Source organism: Balaenoptera borealis (genome assembly GCF_965194805.1).
Source record: "Balaenoptera borealis genome assembly, chromosome: 2".
Taxonomy (NCBI): Eukaryota; Metazoa; Chordata; class Mammalia; order Artiodactyla; family Balaenopteridae; genus Balaenoptera; species Balaenoptera borealis.
Window position 1 is genome coordinate 154,603,039 of NC_138867.1, and position 22,450 is coordinate 154,625,488.

Genomic DNA, 22,450 nt, shown 5'->3' on the forward strand with positions numbered 1-22,450 from the left:
TAGGAGACATTGGATATGGGAAAATAAGTCTTGGCACAAGACAGAGAGATTAATATTAATTAATATGTCACTCATATAATGAAAATCACTTGATTAAAACGATCTCTCAGCCTGAGATGTTTTATGTGCTTGTTTCTGCATATGTCTGTTTTTTTTTAGGAGAAAAAAATCTCTATTTCCAGCATTTCCCAAAATTCACCAATTTGTGAGTCATCTTTGGAGCTCATGCCATATCCGTGTCCCATCTTTACTATTTTCTACTTAATATTTTTGTTTAAGCTGACTTACTGTTTTATACTTTTTCCTCCTGCCCCAATCGATAACATTCATAAAATTATCAGTTTGATGTGATACTTTTTTATTTTATTACATATAAAATAATTATATTTTTAAAGTTTAAGAGTTCTGACTTTTGTACCACCTAAAATCATACCCTCTGGGTAAAATTTTTAGGGGAAAAAACCCACTCCTGTGTCTAACAGGGGCATGGGGTCTCAGAAGGTTAGGGATATAAGCATTCTCTCTCTGTTTCTACCTTTTCTTTTTGTTCCTGACATAAACATTTATGCCAACTTTCAATTGCTGCTCTTATCTCAATGATAGAATATACAAAATCTCCAGAATGCCTTATTTCTGAAAAACATAGGATTCCTAAATGAGAATAAGTAACACAACCACCAACTCTCTTGGAAAGTGCCACCCATAGGTGGTGGCCGTAGAAGAACAGGGGAGAAGACAGGCATCCCCTCTGGAAAGCCCTATCAAGTGGCAGAGGCACATGCATGCCATGGACCAGGCAGAGCAAAACGTATCCACAGGCAATATTTGCCAAAACCAAGCTCATTTTAAAAATCATTACTTAAATCTTTATTTTGAAAAAATATTTACATAAGTAAAGAGAATAGTATAGGGACCACTCATGCACCCATCACCCACTTTCAAGAATTATCAACTCACAGCCAACCTTGTTTCCTCCATGTTCACACCCATTGCTTCCTCCCCAGTGGATTATTGTAAGGCAAGTCACAGACATTGCTTTATTTTATCTGTAAATATTTCAGTATGTGCCTTTAAAAGGAGCCTGATTTTGACTATAATCACAATAGTCTGATTTTGACTAGAACCACAATACTATAATCACAATACTAGTATCACACTTAACAAAATTAATAATTCTTTAAATATAAAATGGCTAGTGTTCACAACGTATTTTTTTATAGTTGTTTTGTTCAAATCAGGATCCAAACAAGATCCACATAATCCATCTGATTGGTATATTTCATAAGTCATTTTAAATCAATGACACTTCCCCCCACCCAACTTTCCCCTTGCCTTTTTCTTGCAACTTTTTTTAGTGAAAGAAACCAGATCGTTGTCCTACAGACTTCCCGTATTCTGGATCCTTTGTGGTTGCATCCTTGGACTGTGTGTAACATAGTCCTCTGTCCTCCAGTTGTCCTACAAATTGGTGTTCAACTCTACAGGTGCTCTGTCCAAAACAGCAGCCACTCACCACGGGCCTGCTGAGCACCTGAAATGTGGTTAGTCTGAATGGAGATGTTCTATAAGTGCAAAATACGCACCAGATTCCAAAAAAGTGAAATGTTTCATTAATAATGTTTATCTTGATTATATGTTGAAATAACAGCACCTTGTTTATATTGGTGCTGAATAAAATATATTATTAAATTAATTTCTACCTGTTCCTTTTTATTTATTAATGTGGCAACTAGAAAAATTTTAATTGCATATGTTGCTTACATAGTTCACATAGCCAGTGCTGCTCTAGAGGCTTGGTCAGGTTCAGATTTGATCTTCCAGTGAGAATATTTCATATACTACAAGGGGGTACGTAGAAAGCTGGTTACCTCTCGTTTTTTGTGGTAAGAATGATCGGTGTAGTCAGCCTGATCCATCCATTCTAAAATTACCTATCAGCCTCTCACCTAACAGTTTTAGCAACAATTGATAACTATCGTCTTAATGAGGGTTTCTTGCCCTCTGCACTATTGGCATTTTGGGCAAGATAATTCTTTGTTGGGGCTGCCCTGTGCATTGTAGGATGTATAGCAGCATCCCTAGTCTCTGCCTGCTAGATGCCAATAGCATCTCTCCCTGCCTCCAGTTGTGACAATAAAAATGTCTCTAGATATTGCCAAATATGCCCTGTGGGGCAAAATCACCTTCCCTACCATCCCACCTCCAACCCCAATTTGAAAATCACTGGTCTAGAGCCCTTATCTCAGTGGAGCCAAACACAAATTCAACCTTTTCAGTGAAGTCTTCCCCTAACACCATCTTCCTACAGCCAAAAATCAACCCCTTCAACTCTGTATTTCCCTAGCACTCTGTGACATTCTAGTAGCATTTATTGCATTATTTTACAATTGTTTGGGTCTGTTCCCTTCCCTAGAACGTGAGCTCCTCAAGGGCAGCCTCCACACCTTTGTATTCGTACTGTCTGAAAGAATATCTGAAAGTAGGGCTCAATGGATGAAATGCCTAATCAAGGCAAGAGGCCAGAACCTCTGAGTTCCCTGATCCCACTAAGAAGAAAAGCATGACTGCCCATCTGATTGCTCAGGAACCATTTCTGCAGTTTGCCTATTAGAGGGCCCTTGTGTCGAATGTACAGTTTGTGAGAAGAAGTTTGGAGTCAGACCTGTCATTATAATTGAGAATTTATTCATTCGTTCAAGAAACATACTGAGCACCAACTACTGGACAAACATTTTTTCCCTCAAAATTAGAGATATGTGAAGAACAAGCCAGAAAAGGTACTCCCTGAAAAAGCTACATCCTAATGTTAGGGGGATGTGCCTGAGGTGTCAATAAACAAATACACAAATAAATACATAGATAAACAAGATAATCTCAATTTGGGATTATAAGTGTATAAAGAAAATAAACAACATTATATGATAATGAGTACAGAATGGGAAACAATTACTTTTAGACAGAGAAAGAATGAGGTGGAGAAAGCCATGAGCAAAACAGGGAAGGGCATTCCAGGCAGAAGAAAGAGCAAATGCCAGGACTCTGCAATAGAAAAGAGCTAGATGTGTTCAAATAACAGATTGCAGGTCAGGGTGACTGGAGCACACTGAGAGGGACATGTGGAACAAGACAGCTCAGAAGCATGGGCAGGACAGTGTAGACCATGGGCAAGTTTTGGACTTTAAGAATGAGAAGAAGGTGTTGAATAGCTTAGGAAATAGATTTGGGGACTTCCCTGGTAGCACAGAGGTTAAGAATCCACCTGCCAGTGCAGGGTTCGAGCCCTGCTCCGGGAAGAACCCACATGCCGCAGAGCAACTAAGCCCGTGTGCCACAACTGCTGAGCCTGGGCTCCAGAGCCCGCAAGCCACAACTACTGAAGCCAGCACGCCTACAGCCCATGCTCCGCAACAAGAGAAGCCACCGCAATGAGAAGGCCGCGCACGGAGACGAAGAGTAGCCCCCACTCACTGCAACTAGTGAAAGCCCGCGCACAGCAGCGAAGACCCAATGCAGCCAAAAATAAAATTAATAAATAAATTTATTTTTTAAAAAAAGAAAATAGATTTGAATTACACAATTTACATTTAAAAAATAATAGCTTTATTGAGATATAATCCAGGTACTATAAAATTCATCCTTTTTAAAGTGTACTGTTTAGTTTTCAGTGTGTTCACAGAGTTGTGCAGCCATCACCACTATCTAATTTTAGAATATTTTCATTACCTCAAAAAGAAACCCCACTCCTCATTCTCTCTTACCCCCAGACCCTGGCAACTACTGATCTATCTTCTCTGTGGATTTGCCTATTCTATATATTTCACATAAATGAAAACATGTAATATGTGGCCTTTTGTGTCTGGTTTCTTTCACTTAGCATAAAGTTTTCTGTGTTCATTCATGTTGTAGCATGTATCAGTACTTTGTTTCTTTTTATGGCTGAATAATACTGCATTCTATGGATATACTACTTTTATTTATCCATTCATCTGTTGATGGACACTTGGGTTTTTCTCACTTTTTGTCTATTATGAAAAGTGCTACTATAAACCTTCGTATAAAAGTTTTTGTGTGGACATTATTGTCATTTCTCTTGGGCATATGACTAAGAATGGAATTATTGAGTCCTGTGGTAACTCTATGCTTAACTTTTCAAGGAATTGCTGGACCATTTTTCCAAAATGACTAAACAATTTTACAATCCCACCAGCAACATATGGTTCACCTCCACGTCCTTGCCAACACCTGTCATTGTTTGTCTTCTTTTAGCCATCTGAGTGGAACAGAGGAGTATCTCATTGTGATTTTGATTTGCATTTTCATAATGACTAATGATTTGAGGATCTTTCCAAGTACTTCTTGGACATTTTTACATCTCCTTTGAAACAAATGCCCATTCAAACATTTTGCCCATTTTTAATTGGGTTATCTGTCTTTTTATTTTTGAGTTGGAAGAGTTCTTTATATTTTCTAGATACAAATCTTTTATTGGATATATAATTTGCAAATATTTCTCCTCATTCTGGAAGTTGTCTTTTCACTTCCTTGATGGTATCCTTTGAAGCACAAAAGTTTTTAATTTTGATGAAGTCCTATTTTTTCTTTTGTCCCTTGTGCTTTTGGTGTTATATCTAGTAAGGCTTTGTCTAACCTAAGGTCACAAAAATTTACTCCTGTATTTTCTTGTAAGAGTTTTATTGTTTTAGCTCTTACATTTTGGCCTATGATCCACTTGAATTAATTTTTGTATGTTGTGTGAGAAAAAGGTCCCACTTCATCTTTTGCATAAAGTTATCTAGTTGCCCCAACACCATTTGTTGAAAAGATTATTCTTTTCCCATTGAATGGTCTTGGCACCCTTATCAAAAATCAGTTGACAATAAATGTGAGAGTTTATTTATGGATTCTCAATTCTGTTCCATTACCTATATGTCAATCTTATGCCAGTATCACATGGTCTAGATTACTATAGATTTGTAGTAAGTTTTGAAATTGAGAAGTGTGCGTCTCCCACTATTGTTCTTTTTCAAGATAATTTTGGTTATCCTGGTTCTCTTATAGTTCCACAAGAATTTTAGGCTCAGCTTTTCAATTTCTGAAAGGAAGGCAACCGAAATTTTGATAGAAATAGTGTTGAATCTGAAGATTAATTTGGGGAGTACTGCCATCGTTAAGTCTTTCAAACCAAGAAAATAGGATGATTTCCCTTTTATTTATGTCTTCTTCAATTTCTTTCGACAATGTTTTGTGATTTTCAGTATACATGTTTTGCACGTCTTTTGTTAAGATTATTCATAAGTATTTTATTCTTTTTGATGCTATTGGAAATGGAATTTTAAACATTTCATTTTGGATTGTTCATTAGTGTACAGAAATACAATTGATTTTCATATACTGATCACATACCTACAACCTTGCTGAACTCATTTACTAGTTCTATAGTGTGTGTGTCTTTTTTTTTTTTTTTTGCCTAATTGCCTTGGCTAGAATTCCTATAACAGTGTTGAACAGAAGTGGAAAGAGTGGGCGTATTTCTCTTGTGCATTACCTTAGGGGTAAAGTTTTAAGTCTCTCACTATTAGGTATGATTTAGAAGTGTGTATTTTACAGATGTCCTTTATCAGGTTGAAGAAATTACCTTTGATTGCTACTTTGTTAGGTATTTTTATCATAAAAGGGTATATAGTATTTTGTCAATGGCTTTTTGGAGTCAATAGTATTACCATATGTTTTTTGTTATTTATTCCTTTAATATGATGTATTACATTGATTGACTTTACTATGTTGATTCAATTTTGTATTTGCATTCTTGGGACAAGTCTCACTTGGTCACGGTTGTATAATCCTTTAAATATGTTGCTAGATTCAGCTTGCTAGTATTTTGTTAAGGATTTTTGCATTTATATTCATAAGGGATATTGGTCTGTGGTTTTCTTGTGATGCCTTTGTCTGGTTTTGGTATCAGAGTAATACTGGTTCCATAGAATATATTAGGCAGTGTTCCCTCTTGTTCTATTTTTTTCTAAGAGTTTGCAAAGGATTAGTATTCTTTTTTAGACATCTGGTAGATTTCAGTAGTGAAACCATCTGGGCCTGGGTTTCTCTTTGTGAGAGTTTTTTTTTTTTTATTACTAATTCATTCTATTTACTTATTATAGGTCTGTTCAGATTGTCTATTTCTTCTTGAGTCAGTTTTGGTAGTTTGTGTCTTTCTAGGAATTTGTCCATTTTTCCTGTGTTATCTATTTTGTTAGCATACAATAGTTCATACTATTCCCTTATAATACTTTTTATTTCTGTAAGTTCAGTAGTGATGGCCTCTCTTTCTCTCCTGAGTTGAGTAATTTGAGTCTTTCTTTTTTTTCTCTTGTTCAGTCTGGCTAAAAGTTTGTCAATTTTATTGATTTTTCAAAGAATCAACTTTTGGTTTCATGGAGTTTTTTTCTATTGTTTTCTAATATTTTTTTCACTACCTTCCACACTCATCTGAATTATTTTCTTCCTTCTGCTAGCTTTGGGTTTAGTTTGCTGTATATTGTAGTTTCTCAAAGTGGCAGTTTAGGCTATTGATTTAAGATCTTTTTTAATATAAGAAGTTACATGTAAAATTTCTATCTAAGCATTACTTTTGCTTTATCCCATAAGTTTTAGAATGCTCTATTTTCATTTTCATTAATCTCAAAGTCTTTTCTTATTTCTCTTGTGATTTCTTCTCTAACCCATTGTCTATTTTAAGAGCATGCTGTATAATTTCCACATATTTGTGAATTCCCCAAATTTCCTTCTGTTATTAATTTTTAATTTCAATCTATCATGGTTTGAGAACATACTTTGTATGTTTTAAATCCTTCTAACATTTTTTTGGCTTGTTTTGTGGCTTAAAGTATGGTTTATCCTAGAGGATGCTTCATGTGTGCTTGAGAAGAATGTCTGTTCTACAGCTGTTGAGTATTCTATAAATATGTTAAGTGTCTAGTTGGCTTATAGTGTTATTCAAATCTTCTATTTCCTTTGATTTTCTATATGGTTGTTCTAGCTATTATTGAATGTAGGGTATTGAAGTCTCCAATTATTATTGTTCAATTGTCTATTTCTCCTTCCACTTCTGTCAGTTTTTGCTTCATGTATTTTCAGCTCTGTTGTTAGGTGATATGTTTGTAATTTTTATGTATTTTTCCTTATGGATTGACACCTTTGTCATTACAAAATCTCCTTCTCTGTTTCTATGACACTTCTTGTCTTAAAGTCTATTTTGTCTCATTTTAGGATAGTCGTCCCCCCCCATCCCCATCCCCAGTTTTCTTTGGTTATTCTTTGCATGGTATCTCTTTTTATATCATTTTTTCTATTTATGTATTTGAAGCTAAATATGTCTCTTTTAGACAGAATACAGTTGGACAATGTTTTATAAAATCCATTTGCCAATCTCTGCCTCTTGATTAGAGTGTTTAGTTCATTTTGCTATTTGTTTTCTATATGTTTTATATCTTTTTTGTTCCTCTAGTCCTCTGTTATTTCCTTCTTTTGTGTAAAATAGGTATTTGCTAGTATACCATTTTAATTCCCTTGAGATACACACACACACACACACACACACACACACACACACGCATACGCACACACACATGACTTTGAGATTAATGAAAATGAAAACACAGAATCCCAAAATTTACAGGATGAAGTGAAAGCAGTACTTAGATAGAAATTTTACCTGTAACTCCTTATATTAAAAAAGATCTTAAATCAATAGCCCAAACTGCCGTTTGAGAAACTACAATATATATTTGTATATATATATATATTTTCAACTTTATAAGGAAGAAGGGATATTTGTTTGGAATGGTCTCTCTTTGCCCTCTTTGTACTTTATTCAAACAAAATTATTAAAATAATAATTTATAACCAGATAATTAAGAATTGATTACATTATGCCTGCATCCATTGTTTATAAACGTACATAACAGTGTGTCACTTTTTTTTTTTTTTAGCTGCGCCGCGCAGCTTGTGGGATCATAGTTCCCCAACCAGGGATTGAACCTGGGCCCTGGCAGTGAAAGTGCCAAGTCCTAACCACTGGACTGCCAGGGAATTTCTACTGTGTATCTCTCAGATGCTTTGGTTAACAGGAAAAAAAGCAGTCCTTCATAAAATGCAATATTTTCACACAAATTTGTGTACTATTTAAGTTTATTAGCCATGGCAACTTAAACTTAAGCAACACAGTAAGTACTTATTATATTCACATGCAAAGGAAAATGCATGAACTGCCTAAACGATATAGCATTAAAAAAAATTAACATTCACTTCCAACTATTCTGTGGCTATTAACATCATGTGGTGCCTTTAAAGGTCAAAAACAATAAGCTGTCTAGAAATATTCAGAATAGTAATAGTATTACATTGTGAATTTTATTTTCAAATTTAGGTCAATAAGAAGGAAAATAATAAAGTTAAGTAGTCAAAAGAAGTATCTAAAAAAGGATAGTCATTTATATATACAGAGGATTTGAACAGTACATATTCACTTTCAGTTGATTCAGTCCTATCTACACATTTAAATTAGAAAATACATCTTTTTTTTTTTTTTTTTGGCCATGCTGCGAGGCTTGCAGGATCTTAGTTCCCCAACCAGGGACTGAACCCCAGCCATCGCAGTGAAAGTGCTGAGTCCTAACCACTGGATCATCAGGGAATCCCCAAAATACATCTTAATTGTCAAGAAGCTGAAGACATTTAGCACCAGGAAAGGAACTTTACTTAGCCTTTGATCATGACCTCAATTTCTTGACATAGGAAAAGAAATTTTATGAAATCTCTATGTATTTATCACTATCAAAAGTATTAATTTTGAAAAGTAACTGCTACATATCATCAATTCACAAGCAATTCAAAGGGAAGAAAACCATAAAACTGGGACTACTTGATATTGTGCTCAGCTCTCCTACGGTAGTCTGTTTTCATCTCCTTCAAGGCTTGCTCCAATTGCTGAACCAAATGGAGCAGGGTGGCTGGGTGTGTCTGCAGAACTTGGGTGTTATGATCTCCATTCTATTAAGGTGTAGCTTTATAGCCGCTGTTGGTTTAATCTGTTGCCTGAGGCTTCTGCTTGCAAGCTGTACATCTAGTCGCCATTCAAGGGCTGTGGTAACTGGGGAGGTCTGGTGCTGATTCACTCAGGATAGTTCTGATCTCCTTTCTGTTGTCCAGATAAAGCTGAAGCAACAGTTTGTTCAATTCTTCAGAGAATCCCAGAACAAAAACAGTCTTGGAAATCCAGTTCAGAAATCATAAGCTTTGAACTTTCAGGGAGGAGGTATATTAATTCTTCCACACCATGTTGGACAGTGTCACTACTCACGCTGAGCTTTTTCGCAGCGCCTTCGTAGATCTTGCGGTTCGAGCCTCACCTCGGGAACTCCACCACAATTCGCCCAAACTCAGAGACCACCGCGCTGTCCACTTGAGGCAGGAAGGCCAGGTGCTCCTTGTGCTCCTCCGACAGGTCCAGTGGTATCTTCACCGGGCGGCCGATTTCATCCTTATTTTTTTTAAGTTAGTGGTTGCCCTGGCATCTTAACTTAAAACAATTTAGTTCAGATTAATACCAACTTATTTTCAATAGTATATGAAAAAACTGCTCAAATAAATAAAATTCCTTTCCCCTTCTTCATGCTATTATTGCCATACAAATCACATGTTTACACATTATAAGCCCATCAATAGTTTTATAATTATTGCTTTATGCAGTGTTTTTAAAATCAGATAATAGAAAAAAAGAGTTAGAAACAAAAATACATTTATACTTTCTTTTATATAATATTTATCTATGTAAATGGTAACTATGCAGTTACCTTTACTGGTGCTCTCTAAATCTTGTGAATTCAGTTTACTGTCTAGTGTCCTTTTATTTCAGCCTGAAGGACTTCCTTTAGTATTTCTTGTAGGGCAGGTCTGCTAGTAATAAATTCTCTGTTTTTATTTTTCTGAGAATTACTTAATTTCTCCTCTGTTACTGAAGGATAATTTTCTGCTTATAGAATTCCTAATAGATAGTCTTTGTTTTGGCACTTTGAATATGTCATCTCACTGCTTTCTGGCCTCCAAAATTCTGAAGAGAAATCAGTTTTAATTATTACTGAAGATCCCTAGAACATGATTGGTTGTTTTTCTCTTGCTACTTTCAAGATTTTCTCTTTGTCTTTCAATAGTTTCACTATGATATATTTAGGCGTATATCTCTTTGAGGTTTTCCTACTTGGATTTGTTGAGCCTCTTGAATATGTAGATTAATGGTTTTCACCAAATTTGAGATTTTGGCTATTGTTTATTCAAATATTCTTTCTTCCCCTTTCTCTTTCTCCTCTCCTTCTAGGATTCCCATTACATGTATATTGGTAGGTTTGATGTTTCCTACAAGATTCTGAGGCTCTGTTCATTTTTCTTCATTCTTTTTCCTTTCTGTTCCTCAAAATAGTTAATCTTAATTGATGTATCTTCAAGTTTACTGATTCTTTCTTTTGCTGGCTGAAATATGCTCTTGAGCTCCTCTACTGAATTTTTCATTTAAGTTATTTTATTTTTCAACTACAGGATTTTTATTTTTTAAATTAATTTCTACCTCTATATGGATATTCTTTATTTTGGAAATATCATTTTTATAGTTTACTTTTTACACAGCTTCTTTTATTTCTTTGAACTTTTTATAGTAGCTGCTTCAAGGTATTTATCCAGTAAGCCCAATGTCTGAGATTCCTCAGGGACAGTTTGTATTGACTTCTTTTTTTCTTGTATATGAGCTGTACTTTCCTGTTTCTTTGCATATATTATAATTTTGTGGAAAACTGAACATTTAAAATAAGATATGTAACAACTCTGGAAATCAGATACTACTCTCCTCCCAGAGTTTCTCATTGTTGCTTTTCACTTAGTAACATTTCAGAATTAATTCTGTGAAGTCTGTATTCTTTATTGTGTGGGACCGCTGAAGTCTCTACTTGGTTAGCTTAGTGTTCAACTAATGATTGGACAGAGATTTCCTTAAATGCCTTGAAATAGTATGTCTCTCAGCCTTCACCAGAGGTTCTGTGTGTTTGTTGGGGCATTCTGTCAACACTAAAACAGGCAGTTGACAACTCTGCCTTAGCCTTCACTTACTGATTGTGCAGATCATCAGGGTCAGACAGATGTGTGATTGGGGTCTTCTCATGTCTTTCCTGGGCATGTGTACTGCCCTTCACATATGCATGGCCTTCTAGATTCCAGGAATATGTCATAGCTTTTTTTTTAAAATAAATTTATTTATTTATTTATTGGCTGCATTGGGTTTTCATTGCTGCGCGCAGACTTTCTCTAGTTGTGGCGAGCAGGGGCTACTCTTCGTTGTGGTGCATAGCCTTCTCATTGCGGTGGCTTCTCTTGTTGCAGAGCACAGGCTCTAGGCATGCGGCTTTCAGCAGTGTGGCACATGGGCTCAGTATTGTGGCTCGCGGGCTCTAGAGCGCAGGCTCAGTAGCTGTGGTGGCACACAGGCTTAGTTGCTCCGCAGCATGTGGGATCTTCCTGGACCAGGGATCGAACCCCTGTCCCCTGCATTGGCAGGCGGATTCTTAACCACCGTGCCACGAGGGAAGTCCCTGTCATAGCTTTTAAAATTCCCCTATGGACAGCTCATTCCACAATTTTTCCTTTAAAGATTTTTGGCTGTCAGTCCCTTGTTAGCTTCAACTGATATTGCCACCACAGGCAACTGTGACGTTAAACAATTGCCATTGACTGTTTTTAACAAATTCCCTAGGGATACAGCTGTTCACAAAGACCAGAGGTCTGCATCAGCCAAATACAGACAATCACTAAGACTGGAGCATTTTTTACATTTTTTGGACATTTTTTAAAAATTCAGGTTTATTGTGGCATATTCACACACAATGAAATCCACTCTTTTTATTTTTTATTTAAGTATAGTTGATGTACAAAGTTGTGTTAGCTTCAGGTGCACAGCAAAGTGATTCATATATATATATGTATGTATGTATGTATATACATATATACACACACATATATATATTATATATATATATTTTTTTTGAATTAGAATTTTCTCCAGCTATATGTCCAGGAGTGTGATGGAGAAAGGAAAAGGGGATGAGGAAAAGGAATAGGGGAATGAGGAACATGGAAAACCCAAAAAATGACTTCTAGTTCTCTGTGTAGTTGTGGCCTTTACTGAGCTGGGGATACTGGTGGAGGGAAGTATCAAGAATTCTAATTTAATCACGTTGGAAACATTTTAGGTTAAGAAAAAAATTATGCTTCCTATATAGCAAGCTATCAGAACTTACTTTAAAATGTAAACCTATTCGTCCTTTCTCATGGGTGCTCAGAGTTCCCCACAAGATATTCATTTCTACATGTTCAAGAAAATGCCACTGTCAGGCAGGTCTACCATGGACTGTATATCTGTGGGCAGAGTCCTAAGTAGAGCTTTCATCTTCTCCCCTTGAACTGACAAGTTGAACAGGAGATACTCTGCTTTGCCAGCCTTCCACTTAAGACAGAACCTAGTTGTCTCCTGGCTTTGATCAGAGAGGGTCTTCAGAAAGTTTAACAGGTCAGAATGAACTTGATTGCCAGACAGAAACCAGCATGCCAAAAATAAAGCATTAACCAAAGCCAAGAAAACAGTGTTGGCTGAGGCGTGGCTTAATATGGGGCTCTAGGTATTTCAAACAGCCAGGTTTGATGGAAGCAATTAGGAACAGCACTAATTGCCTGTCAGGCAACATTGCCATTTGCTGAGGACAGAGCTGATACGTTTAGACACAAAGTCTGCCCAGCCTCCATTGTAGCCTTTCACTTTTGGAGATTGTCTTCTGGTTTCCATTACAATGAAGCTCAAGCTGCCGACTCCATTAAAATGTCAAGGTGGGAGGGAAACGAGGTCTTGAAATAAGTCTTTCAAGGCTATTGCCATGGTTGGTTTTATTTATGGAGTAAGGTTCCTGTACACACTTATTTTACCGTTTCTTTCCCTTAAGTGGTGAAAGCACCAAGTCCCTTAGCCCCATCACCAGGGAGCTGAGGAGCTGAATCTGTTCTTTCCATGGCAGGGCTATATTCAGGTCCACTCTACCCTCTTCTGTTTTTCCCTATACATGGAGGAATGAGTTCAGGTGCTACAGAGCAACTTTTCTGCACAAGTCCCTTAGCCAGTGACTCTCAACCCTTCACAGCATTTTAAAAACCCAATTCCTCAACCAGAAATGTTGCGGCAATCTGGAATTCCCCTTTCCCTCCTCTCTTCAGAAATACTCTATCATAAGCAGCTATTCTTGCATCAGATTATTTTATTCCAAATTCAGGGCCAAGGAAAAAAAGAAGAGTACGCATCCTCAGGGCTAGAGAGGATTATAATAATACATGTAATGTGTCTTTAGGAAGTATAATGTAAGTTTGCTAGTAAAGAGGTAAGCTCCTGAGCTCCCTAGAGAATAGGAAAAAAATCCAAGCACATTCACGGGCAGTATAAGCATTGCCAGTATTAGAGTCACGCTTTACTTAGGAGGATGTAATTGAAATAAACCAAAACAGAAATGCTGATCTGGAAGCCTGGAAACCTGGGTCTCATCACAGTATTTGTCTTTAACAAGCTATGCACCCTAGAGCATAATTTTAACTTTGTTTTGTTTAGAGCTATACAACCAGGATCTAAAAGACTACCTGGTGCTTAGTAGGCACTTGGCAAATATATGCTGTTAGGATTTTTTTTGAATCTCAGCATACTGGTCAGAAATATGGGGCTTGTATTAGTTTCCTAAGGCTTCCATAACAAAGTATCACAAACTAGGTGGCTCAAAACGACAGAAATTTATTCTCTCTCAGCTCTGGAGGATAGAAGTCCAATATCAGGACGATAGCAGGTCCATGTTCCATCTGAAGTCTGTAGGGGAGAATTCTTCCTTGCCTCTTCCTAGCTTCTGGTGGTGGCTGTCAGTCCTAGGTATTCCTTGGCCTGTAGCTGCATCACTCCAGCCTCTGACTGTGTTGTCACAAGGCATTCTCCCTGTGTGCTTCTTTTTCCTCTTCTTATAAGGACAACAGTCACGTTGGATTAAGGATCCACCCACTACAGTATGAGCTCAGCTTAACTAATTACATCTGCAACAACCCTATTTCCAAAGAAGTTCACACTCTGAGGTGCTGTGGGTTAGGACTTCAACATATCTTTTGGAGGGACACAATTCAACCCATAACGGGGATAATTCCAGTTGTCTAATCCATCTCAACATTCGTTATGAGGACTCAGTAGGATAATGTGTGGGAAAAGTCTCTAAAATTACAGATTATTATTCACATGCCTGGAAGAGTTTCTTCCCCTTACCATTTACTGAGGATGCAGTAATACTTCATGAAACCTAAACTGTCAGCTTTAATACTTAATAGGTCAATACCACTAATATACATATTCCACTTTAGCCTGTGAGGTGGCCAGGGAAAGGACTACTATCCCCATGCTAAAGGTGAAAAAAACTGAGACTGAGATATTAAATTAAATGATATAATCAAAGGCACATGGCCTGACAGTGAAAGCACTACTAGTAGATCTCAGGGTGTCAGCCTCCTGGTTGTGATGCTTTCTAGCTCAATGTGATGCTGGGATGACAATTCCTCCTTGGAGCTTTCATTTCTCAGCATTTTCTCTGCCTGCTGCAGAGAACCAGAGTTCATTTCCTGATCAACTGAAACTTGCTAGTACTATGAAACTTCTGTTCAGCTGGATCTACCTCTCTGTATTGTGGTGTTGGAAATGCAAAGTGGGATAAGAGAGAAGGGGGTGGTAAAAAAGGATGAGGATAAGGAGTAATTACAATGAGTAGGTGAACTCACAACTCAGCCAACAAGGCATGAATTAAGTGTGGTGTATAGGATAATTAGCAGTCATTTAGTGCAGGAAAATTGCTACCAGCTGTTCAAAACCCAAGACTGAGGGGCTGATCTGTAAATGGTTATCTGAACAAGCAGGCAGACAGCTACAAAATGAAGCTGTGCCCCAGGTCCCAAAGGCTATGTTTTGTTGTCCAGAGAAAGCCTTGTCCTGAGAGGAATCCATTATGCTCATTAGTTACTGTTACATGAATGTAATGGCCTGGCCAAAGGCTCCTAGAGAACACTGGGTCGTAGATCTGTGGAGAATCAGACCAACAAAGGGGTAAACAGGAATGTCAGAGTCCTGAAATCCCAAAACTACTCTCAATATGGACCTCCCACTTTCTTCGTTGGAGCCTAGTCAACAAACACAGCCTTATCCATCAAATGCCCATTTCCTCATTCAATCCCTCTGCCTACCTCTTAATAGATTAGCATAAGCACTATTCCAAACAGTCTGATGCCTATCTTCTATTTAGCACCCAAATGCAGCTGAGTAACTTGGGAACCTACAGAATAACAACAACAGTCTTATCACACCTGGAAGCAAGGACACTGTCAGAGCAAATCAAACGGTCAAAAATCAGCTTAAAGAGGCTTTTATTGGCTAAAATGGGGCAATTTGAGGCTTGACATGAATAATACTATACCAAGGAATTAAATGCTTCAAATATATTAAATTCCATGAGTTTGTAAGACACTAAAAACAATACTCAACGTCATCTTTGGAGCTTGCTGGGAAAACACAATATACTCTGAAAACTGGTAAATAAAGGAAAGAATCAAGCAGTTAGCCTGATTTCCTGTACGACCTGTACCTCAGATAACAGTTGATGAAGGAAAGTTTTTCTTTATAGAAGGATTCCCAGTAATAAATGAAGAAATAAATAAATAAATCCTTTGGCAAATCCCTACCTAAATAATGAATCCAGGCCATGATCAATGGTGGCCACTAACAACACAAAAAGAGAGACAGAGGGATGTTTGTTCCTCCTGATAAAAGTACACATCACTACCTATAAAGGATCCTTGTAAAAAGTCACATCAGATCAAGCCTCTAGATCTAACTACCAATTTAAGGAAATGCAAAGAACAGAAAAATATGTCAAATGCTACTATGGGTATGCAATCAGAAAAATCCAGAATGTGGGAAATTCCACAGGACAAATTATTTGGTTTCTTCAACAAATAAATTACAGGGAGAAAAAAAAAAGGGAAGGGGAACTGTGATTGACTGAATTGTTGGCCTCTGTTATTCACCCCTTCCTACATTCACACCCATGCCTCGCCTCCCTGCGGGAAAAGTATACCTCCCTGCCCTTGAATCTGGGCTTGGAAATGAGAATTGCTTGAATAAAAGAATTCCGTGAAAGGGACAGTGCAAATCTCTGATCTAAGGCCTTAAGAGGCCTCTTGGGTTTCCACTCAGCCTCTTATACTCCTGCTCTTGTCTTGGGAAGAGCTTCCCTTGGGTAATTGTTGATCTTTCAGCCTGGACAGTGAACAAATCAATGGCAATAACAATGGACTGAAGACAGGAAGCCACAACCCAACATTCTAGACAAGATGTACAACCCTGAGAAGAGGAAAGTATCCTCTTCATCCCAACTCACCCCCATGACCTGCCACCACCACCACAGTCATGACTACATTAACATTTCCTGACTTCTCTGCAGATGGAGTGAAACTAGAGGAAGCTGATTTAAGAACAGGAAAGAAAGAGTGAAATATCTCATTCAAATCTACTACAAAATAATTTTAGTTCCCAATCTTTGGTAGTTTGAGTACCAAAGACAGTAAAATACATCAACTGACCCCTACAACAGAATCTTTTACTCTTGTGGCAGAGAAAAATAGAACATGTCATCACCATCACCAGGTTAAAATATTTATGTGGAATGTCTCTGGGTAGAGACCTGAGCACATAAATGGGTAGAGATGAATGTTCCTTACAAGCGACTCTCCTGCACGAAGGTCAACTGCTTTTCTTACTTGGGATATTAATCCAGGTCCCCAGTCTGATCTGCTTTCCTGTAAGAAGTCCTAAGGAAGCACGTTGCTCCATGTTATCAACTTGGCAGGACCTTGGGATCCAAAAGTTGGGAGCAGGGGGGATCAATATACTTTAATCAAAAAGGCAGAAGATGTGCTTAGTTGAATCTTTTCACTTTTAAGGGCAGAATTTATTGTGGAAGGTTTGTAGCCTGAAGCAAGACAGGGAACATGTGAAAGGATCCTCTGCTGTAGGTCTTAACTTTCTTGCCAGAGAAAAACAATTGGGAGAAACCTTAAAAGGACAGGGCCACACTCAGAGTATCAACTCAAGAGGCCCCAGAGCCACTTCAATTAGCAGTTAATCTAGAAGTTGCAAGTATGTGATGGTCTCTCCCATCCCCGGAACTTAAGAGCTTATAAACCATAGAAGGTCATGACTCCAAAAAAATGGCTACAGCAATATCTCAGGTCCCACGTGCTCTTCCAGAACTTTGTCACTCCCCATTAAGAAGTGGAATCTATTTTCCCTCCCCTTGAAACTGGGCAAGACTTTATGGCTAATTTGATGAATACAATGCAGTGGAAGTGACACCGTGTGATAGCTGGGATGGTAGTCTTCTCCTGTCCTTGGACTGGGATTTACACCATCAGCTCCCCTGGTTCTTAGGGCTTCAGACACAGACTGGAATTACACCACTGGTTTTCTGGGTCTCCAGCTTGCAGATGGCAGATCATGGGACTTCTCAGCCTCCATAATATCTCTCTCTCTCTCAACACACACACACACACACACACACACACACACACACACACCCTTTTTGTTTTATTTCCCTGGAGAACCTTGACTAATACAAATATTTATTGAGCAATTACTACACATTAATCCAATGCTCTAAGCACGCTAATGAATGATCTCATTTAACCTTCACACCAGCCTGGACATAGGAACTATTTCCTCTTTCACATTTTTCACATGAGAAAACTGAGGAACAGGGATTAAGTTATTTGCCAAGTTCACACAGCTAGTAAGTGGTAGAGCAGGGATTCAAACAGACTGGTCCAGGTGCCACACTCCCTGGAATTTCTTTAGGTGGCCTTTTAAATCTCAAATCAGATACTCTCATCTTGGGAAAAACAACAACAACAAACAGCTTGTGTTACAAAAATAGTTTAAATTCAACTTTTTTCATGTAAAAGTGTTTGAATTTTTTCCAGGAATGTTCTTTATTGCATCCTGGTCTGGACACCAGACCTAATTAATCATCTCTTTGGGTCCCCCATTATTCTTTGTGGCAGCTACAAATCCCTTTCTAGAAAGAAAACCTTCAAGTCTTGCCCTAAGAGGAAGGTTGGGGGAGAAAAGGAGGGGTCTTGTTCCTGTTTGAATCAATTGTTTACTTAACCCTGTGGCTGAATTATAAACAGTTTTTTTTTTTTTTAAAGGCTAAAGAGAGAATTAAATTGGTTTAATATAATGACTGAGAAGGGATAGGGCCAAAATCTGACCAGGATTCCAAATGTGCAGGAATGCATTCATCTTTTTTCCATATGTTTTGGTTTTTCTTTCATATTGTGTTAAAAGTAGCTATGAAGAAGGGGAGGAGGGAGAGAGGTAGAGGAGTAGATGGAGATGAATAGGGAGGGGAGAGGGAGAAAAGTGAAGGAGGAGGAAAAGGAGGAAGCAGCTCTAGACACATTACCCAACTCTTTAGAGATTCTAAATATAAGGTTCATGTTTGTTATACTTGGGGAAGAAGCTTATAGTCTCAGCTAAGGCAGCACTGAAATAGTTATATTACACTGAAAATACTGAAAGACTTGCAAACTGCTTGGTTAATATCCATTGCTCCCAGTCTCCTGCGTGCTCCACCATCACACTTCCTGTGACCAAGACCTCCACACCACCCAGCAACCAAAGGGTATCACCTGATACTGCAAGGGGCTCTTGGGACCTGCTCCGTTACCAAGGTGGCATTGCCCGATTTTCCTGCCTACAGGTTGTTAAATATTTTGACTATCATTTCTGGACAGAAATCCCTATCCTTCAGCCTTGGAATCAAGCTGCCGTTATCCCAAGCTTTCCTTGCTTTGTTCACCTCTGACTGTCTCTGGCTGAGCATCTAATAGTCTGAGACCACCAGTCACCAGGTCAGTCTGAATGTCACCAGTCAACTTGCCTTTGGCCATCCACTCAAGACAAACAAAGCTAGAGGAATGGTGTGCTATCTCGAAGCTGGGGATGGAAGTGATGGAGAAATTAAGAGAGCAGGGAATGGGGCAGGGTCTGTAAAGTTCTCAGGGTAAGAAGGAAAACCAGAGGCCTTCTAGTTCATATAACATAAATGCATAGGATGACTCCCTGTTCTGGGTACTGGACAGTTTACATGATATCACACAGTTTGTAAAACTCTTTCACATCCATGATTTCACCTGATTTTCATGACAAATCTTTTGGTAGGCAGGGCAGGGGTAATGGTTCCAGTTTCACAGAGAAGGAAATGTAAGTCCAGAAAAGAGATGTGACATGCCAAGGTCCTAGAGCTAAGTTTTGAACTGTGGCATGTAGATGCCAAGTTCAGCCCTCCATGGTGCCTTGCTAGTAACAAGCAGGGAAGTACCCAAGAAGAGCGATCAAGTTGGGTCTGACATCAGTAAAAATCCCTGGGTTTTTATAAGCATGTTATTCATCTTGATTTTATTTTTTCCTTCATCTTTCATGTGTCCTTAACAATAATCATGTGAGGACATCAAATGACACATCATTGCTTACATTTTAAAATGAGGAAATGGGATCCCAATGACATTCAGCGATTGACAAGGTCACACACAGTGGGTGACAGCACAGACGGGCTGGGGTGCCAATGTTCTGAATCCCTGTCCAATGCTTGTCACTGACCCTGTACCATCTACTGCTGCACACACACCTCATGTCCTTCCAAACAAGGAAACAGACAGTTTGGGTAAAAAAAAGTTGAATCATCAGCTGCTGATTCTCCAACATCATGAAAAGATGGGAATGCAGACAATCTACAACATGAAATAAACCAAAAATAATTTATCATTTGAGAACATGTTCTTAGGTAGGAAATCTACCTTTTCCATTCTGTTGTGTTCCGCTTCCAATTAAAAGTAAGAAAGGAGGCTAAAAAGAAATGAATATTTACTACTTCCACTACGTTATCTCATTTAACCATCATAATAACTGTCATGCAAGAATAGTATTATTCACTTCACACAGATGAGGAAACAGCTTCTGAGGCATTACATAATTTGCTCAGTCTTACAGGCAGGAATTTGCCTTCCCAAATGCTCATGAACTTCGTAAGGAGGTGTCCCTTTAACATGATGTAGCTTTGCCATTTGAAGGGAAGAGTATGAGTTCTGGCTCCATTCCTCAGAATCTGTGTGATCCAGAGCCAGTTATTATTTGGTTCCCTGAAACTGTTTCCTCATTTCTAAAATGCAGATAATATACCCCCTTCTCAAGAAGGTTATGAGGATTAGTATCAATAGCTAACATTTGTTGAGTGTTTGCTGCATGTTAGGCGCCATTTTACGCCCTTTCCATTTATTATCTACACCAACTGCTCTGAAAATCTCTGTGGTATTGGGTACTACTTTTTAGCTCCATTCTTCAGGTGAGAAATCTGAAGCCCAAAGCATTTAAGAGACACCTCCAAGTTAGCAGCTGGAAGGACCAGTATTTGAAGTCAAGGTGTCTGACTCCACAGTCTACACACATAATAGGAGCTCATAAGCAGTGTCTGTTTCGTCATTAGGACTGGTAGCTGAAGTAAACCTGAAATGAGCAAGTCACTGGGACCTACCTACAAAACAGCTTAAATTACCCACCTAAGGTGCATAAATGAGAAAGAGGCAAGGACTACTTCAAGGACACAGAGGTACTGTAAGCATTGACAGGTTTTAAATGGCATGATGGAGGTCTCAGAGAGAGAGAGGCCACCCATCATCTGTGGAAGGTTTGGGGCTCCCAGACCTTTAGTCTCTCCTCTAGGCTTGTATAGGAGGATGATCTCAAGGAAGAAAGCATGGGTTCTAGAAACATTCAGAAGACAGAGGAGTCTGGTTGTTAAAGAACAAAGCATTTTAAATGAATAAACTGGGGCTTCCCTGGTGGCGCAGTGGTTAAGAGCCTGCCTGTCAATTCAGGGGACACGGGTTCAAGCCCTGGTCCGGGAAGATCCCACATGCCGCGGAGCAACTAAGCCCGTGTGTCACAACTACTAAGCCTGCGCTCTAGAGCCCGCAAACCACAACTACTGAAGCCCGCGCGCCTAGAGCCTGTGCTCCGCAACAAGAGAAGCCACCACAATGAGAAGCCCGCGCACCGCAAAGAAGAGTAGCCCTCGCTCACCGCAACTAGAGAAAACCCACGTGCGGCAATGAAGACCCAATGCAGTCAAAAATAGATAAATTAATTAAAATAAATCAATAAATAAACTGAATGTTATATGGACGCACTCAGTTACACAAACACACATACACACACTTTTCACGATTTTTCTTTTATCTTTCACATACTTTGCAAACACTCTCTTGAGCAGCTGGCAAGCTGTTCCTCATCTTCCCACTCAGCTGAATGCCAGTTGTCCCACCCTCCCTACCCAGCCTCTCATAACAGCTTCAGCTTCCAAGAGACAGCTTGACTCAAAATGCCATCCAGTCTTATGCCAGGGGGAGGACTAGGACTCGTCCAGCAGGAAGGGACAGAAAAGACAACAGCCAGAACTATCGTCCCAGGAGAACTCTAGGAACATGAGCATCTGCAAGGCATTTATGCCCAGAGGTGGGCCTGCAACCTCTGAAAATTACCAGCCTATCAGGGAGTATGCCATGGGGCAAGAAGGGACTTCAGTCTTAGCCTCTGGCCTCAACCTATGTTAAAAGTTAAATGTCTGAGACAAATCATGCATCTCATGTTACTTGTCTGTATCTTGTTTTTCCTCACTTAATGGTACATCATAAGTACCTCACTTTGTCCTAAATTTCACTGGTATTTTAGTAAGAAACCTCAGAAACCCAACAGGGAAAGACTGAAAATCCAAGAGCTCTCTGATTTACTTTTCTTGGATTCAGTCTCCTCTATCACCTGTCAACTTTGTCTATGATGCACTCATGATAATCCTGTGGAAATGTCTGTGCTATGGCCATGGAGGTGGATCAGTGACCAGGCTGGGCCAATCGTAGCTTCTCATCACCTGTGCACAGAGATTAGGCCAAGGGGTGAGCACATGACCCAAGCCAGCCAATCAGAATCCTTGCCCTAGATTTTCCAAACCAAAGTTACGACTGAGAAGTGCTCCTTCTTATTTGCTTGCAATACTTTGAGGACATGAGCTGAGCACTGCCTGCAGTCACGGTTCCAGTCTACCGAAGAGAGCTGCTCAGAGAAAATAGAAAGATAATTAAGCTGAGAGGGCTGAGAGGGCAGCTTCTGTGGTGTTTCCTGGTTCTCTACTTCCTGGTTTCATGAGCTTATAAACCCTTTTTACTTGTTTTGTTTTGTTTTGGGTAT

At 38.8% G+C, this 22,450-nt stretch overlaps 1 long non-coding RNA gene and 1 pseudogene across 2 annotated transcripts in view; both read right to left on the minus strand.

Moving 5' to 3' along the window:
• The window catches only part of LOC309622736, a 233,566-nt gene that overhangs the window by 115,071 nt on the left and 96,045 nt on the right, over positions 1 to 22,450 (minus strand). The window lies entirely within an intron of this gene.
• On the minus strand, positions 1,011 to 9,550 carry LOC309623085 (COMM domain-containing protein 2 pseudogene; annotated as a pseudogene). The gene has a single exon. The product of its transcript is annotated as a COMM domain-containing protein 2 pseudogene (transcript).